The following is a 4651-nucleotide window of genomic DNA, read 5'->3' on the forward strand; positions in this document are numbered from 1 at the left end:
CTCTTTCTGTGCAAGGAAAACTATTTTGGTAAATTGGGTGGCTGAGGGCCCTCCTGGACTCTCAAATTGGCACAGCATAATCATGGAATATATTCCCCTTGACTTCCTTATAAACATGGTGCACCAAAAAAATTAATTATTCTGTAAAATATGGCAGCCCTTCTTGAATTACAGATACAGATATTTCGCCTATTCTATCAAGGGCTTTTATCTAATTGAGACAACGACCCTGGCTGGTCCAGGGCCCCTTGGGAGAGGAATCCCGCATGAATACGGGTTTTGTTATGATCTGATGTTAACACATTCCAAGCATGTACTTTACTAAATTTCTGTGTTATCCATCGTTTTTTTCTTTTCTTGAATAATGTAAGAGATTTAATCATACACTCTGGTTAGTTGTAGGTTAGATTAGTAGTTAGTTGAGTTTTTTCTTTTTTTTTCTTTTCAGTATCTCTTCTTTTGTTTAATAGATTTTGGCTATTATTTATTTAAGATTTAATTGTATATCAATGTTTATACTTGGGTTTTTTATTAGTAAACTTGTAAAAACATGTTAAACTTTCAATAAAAATATCTATTGAAAAAAAAGAAACTCAGTAGGTCTGGCAGCATCTGTGAAGAGAAAGCAGAGTTTACATTCCAAGTCCAGTGACCCTTCCACAGATGTTGTAACACCTGCTGAGTTTCTCCAGCAATTTCTGTTTTTAAAATATACAGTGTTGTGGTCACTATCACTAAAATACTCTTGCAATGTCACCGTGAGCACCTGTCCAGCTTCACTCCCCAGAATTCGGTCCAGCACTGCACCATCTGTTCTTGGACTGTTCGCATGTTGATACAAAAAGGTCCTTGTATACATTTCAAGAAATCATCCCCCTCTAAGCCTTTAAACTATCATCACCCAAATTAATGCTGGGGTAGTTGAAATCCCCATATATAATTACCCAACTATTACTTTTACATGCCTTAGTGAATTGCCAACATACCTGCTCCTCAATTGCCCATTGACAATTCAGGGACCTATAGTCCACTCCTAAAAATATGACTGCCCCCTTTTTATTCTTAAACTCCACCCAAAAAGCCACATTTGGTGACCCTTCCAAGCTAAAAGCCCTCCTTATTGCAGTAACTGATTCCCTAATAATGCAACACCATCTCCACTTTTGCACCTTTCCCTGACTGAGGTTGCCAGTCCTGCCCCTCTCTCAATGATGAATCTGTGATGGCAATAGCATGGCAATTTCAGTGGAATGGAACAATGACATTAATGTTGCATGTAATTATTGTAATGAGAAATGTATAAGAATACTGTATTCAATGAGCAAGTTAAAGTGTCATTGACTTCTCCTCTGATCTGAGCCCTAATTAAGAGGGCAACTGAGCTCCACGTGAAAGGTGGATTCTCTGGTCTCCCCGACATATCCCCTACAAACATCTCTGAAGAAAGGTTGTTTGTACTGCTAAAGACAGAACTTGAGGCTCCTCTTTGGCATCCCTCCCCAATAAACAGGAAATGAATTAGTATTCTGCATCACTTTTCACACTGGAAGACACCAGCGGCATATCATAACTTCTAGCAGTCGAGGGCAGAGGTGAGTATAATGGCCATCACTGAGGAGGAGGTGCTGGGGAATATGAAAGGTCTAAAGGTGCATAAATTATCTGGAACAAATGGACTACACACTAGAGTTTTCAAGGAGACTGTTGAGGAGATTGTAAAGGCTTTGTTGGTGAATCACTGGAGTCAAGGAAGGTCCAAGAGGATTGGAAAATGGCTAATGTAACACCCCTGTTTAAGAAGGGAGAGAGGCAGAAGGAAACTTTAGAAAACTTTTAGAGTTCATGATCAAGGATGAGATGTGGACTACATGGATTGCAGAATCAGAGAAGTTCATGCCTGATGAATTGGTTTGGATTCGTAGAGGAGGTAATGACCAGTTTGACAAAGGAGAGCCAGTGGACATGATCTATTTGGATTTCCAAAAGTCTTCTGACAAGATACTAAAAAGAGGTTCTAAAAAGAGACAGTGTAAGGTAGCAGATGATGACACATCCCTCCCCGATCATCTCAATGCCTTCTATGTTCGCTTTGAGCAAAATTTCAGCAGAGAAGTAACATCTATTGTGACAAGTCCTGACGAACCTATTCCAACAGTCACTGCATCAGACATCAGATCAGTTTTCCTTTGTGTGAATCAAAGGAAAGTGACGGGACCAGATGAAGTACCAGGCTGTGCACTCAGAGCATGCGCAAATCAGCAAGTGGAGGTCTTCTTCGACATCTTCAACGTCTCCCTGCAGCAGGCCACTGTGCCTGCCTGTTTCAATAGGGCCAACATCATCCTAAGGTGGCTCATGCAGCATGTCTCAATGATTACCTTCCAGTGGCCCTAACTTCGGTGGTCATGAAGTGCTTTGAATGGCTGGTAATGGCATTAATCAATTCCAGCCTCCCCACTACGCTTGACCCACTCCAATTTGCCTATCGGACCAACAGATCCATATCAGATGCCATATTACTTGCCCTTCTCTCCTCCCTAGAACATCTTGACACCAAGGACAGCTATGTAACAATGCTACTCATTGACTACAGTTCAGCTTTCAACACTATTACCCCCTCAAGACTGATTATTAAACTTAGTGATCTCAGACTAAGCCCCACTCTCTGCAATTGGCTCCTCAGTTTCCTGATCCACGGGCCACAATCAGTGAAGATTGGGGACAATATTTCATCCTCATTAACACTGGACCGCCAGGGGTGTGTACTCGGCCTCCTATTGTACTCATTGTATACCTATGACTGCGTTACCAAATACCAGACTAATGACATTTACAAGTTCGCTGATGACACCACCATAATCGATCGAATCTCAGACGGCGACGAAACAGACTACAGATGGGAGGTGGAAGACCTGGAAAAATGGTGCACTGACAGCAACCTAGCTCTCAATGCCAGCAAAACCAAGGAACTCATTATTGATGTTACTCATGCCGCCCTACACATTAACAGCACAGAGGTGGAACGAGTAGATTGTGTCAAGTTCCTGGGAGTGGTCATCCACAACAAGCTTTCTTGGACTCTTCATGTGGACGCACTGGTTATAAAGGCCCAACAAAGTCTCTTCTTCCTCAGAAAGCTGAAGAAATTTGGCATGATGGTGAATACCCTTGCCAACTTTTATAGGTGCACCATTGACAGCATTCTGTCTGGATGTATCACTACCTGGTATGGCAACTGTACCATTCAGGATCGGAGACGGTTACAGAGAGTGGTGAACTCGCCCCGGACAATCGCAAAGGCCAACCTCCCATCTACAGAATCCATCTACCAGGCCTGGTGTCAAGGAAAGGCCGCCAGCTTTCTCAAAGATCCATCCCACCCTGGCAATGCTTTTCTACAACCTCACCATCGGGGAGAAGGAACAGAAGCTGAACACATGCACCAGCCAGTTTCAAAACAGTTTCTACCCTACTGTTGTTAGAATACTGAATGGACTCTCAAACTCTTAATATTCGCCTGTACCTGTGTTTTTGTTTTTGCCGCTGTTTATCTACTTTTTACTTATCTATGCTACTTCACTCGCAAGACAAAGCTTTTCACTGTGCCTCGGTACACGTATCAATAAATTCAATTCAATACTGCATAGAAGACTGGTAAATTAGATAGGAGTCCATGGTGTTAGGGGCAAGATACCACCAGCATGGATAGAGAAATGGCTGACTGGCAGAAGTCACAAAGTTGGAATGGCAGCCAGTGACATTTTTAGTCATATAGGGGTCTGCGTTGGGACCTACCTATTCATGACATACATTAATGATGTGGACTAAGGAACTGAGGGCATTTTTTTCTATGTTTGCACATGACACAAAGATAGTTGGAGGGACAAGTATTGTTGAGCAAACAAGAAGGCTGTTGAAGACTTGGACAGGCTAAGAGAATGGGCAAAGAAGTCGCAGGTGGAATACAATGCAGGCAAGTATGAATTGACTTGCGAGTTCCTGTTCAGGATTCTCTTAAGGTTAACATGCAGGTTTAGTTGGTAACTGGGAAGGCAAAATGTGATGTTTGCATTCATTTAAACAGGGCTAGAATATAAGAACAGAGATGTACTAAGGATCTGGTCAAACTGCATTTAGAGTCAGAGTCATAGAAACGTATAGCACAGAAACAGACCCTTCGGTCCAACCCGACCAGATATTTCAACCCAATCTCGTCCCACCTGTCAGCACCCGGTCCATATTCCTCCAAACCCTTCCTATTCATATACCCATCCAAATGCCTTTTAAGTGTTGCAATTGCACTAGCCTCCACCAGTTCCTCTGGCAGCTCATTCCATACATGTACTGCTCTCTGCGTGAAAAACAGAGTCTCTTAAGTCTCTTTTATATATTTCCCCTCTCACCCTAAACCTATGCACTCTAGTTTTGGACTCCCCGACCCCAGGGAAAAGACTTTGCCTATTTACCCTATCCATGCCCCTCATAACTTTGTAAACCTCTACAAGATCACCCCTCAGCCTCTGATGCTCCAGGGAAAACAGCCCCAGCCTGTTCAACCTCTCCCTCTAGCTCAAATCCCCCAACCCTGGCAACATCCTTGTAAATCTTTTCTGAACCCTTTCGAGTTTCACAACATCCTTCCTATAGGAAG

General features: G+C 42.7%; 1 protein-coding gene across 1 annotated transcript in view; it reads right to left on the minus strand.

Annotated features, from left to right (window-relative positions):
* The window catches only part of LOC122558023 (WD repeat-containing protein 70), a gene marked incomplete at its 5' end in the record, with an annotated part of 164961 nt that overhangs the window by 77696 nt on the left and 82614 nt on the right, over window positions 1-4651 (minus strand). The gene's annotated exons all lie outside the window — the stretch shown is intronic.

The sequence above is a fragment of the Chiloscyllium plagiosum genome, chromosome 16, assembly GCF_004010195.1.
Source record: "Chiloscyllium plagiosum isolate BGI_BamShark_2017 chromosome 16, ASM401019v2, whole genome shotgun sequence".
NCBI classification, from domain to species: Eukaryota; Metazoa; Chordata; class Chondrichthyes; order Orectolobiformes; family Hemiscylliidae; genus Chiloscyllium; species Chiloscyllium plagiosum.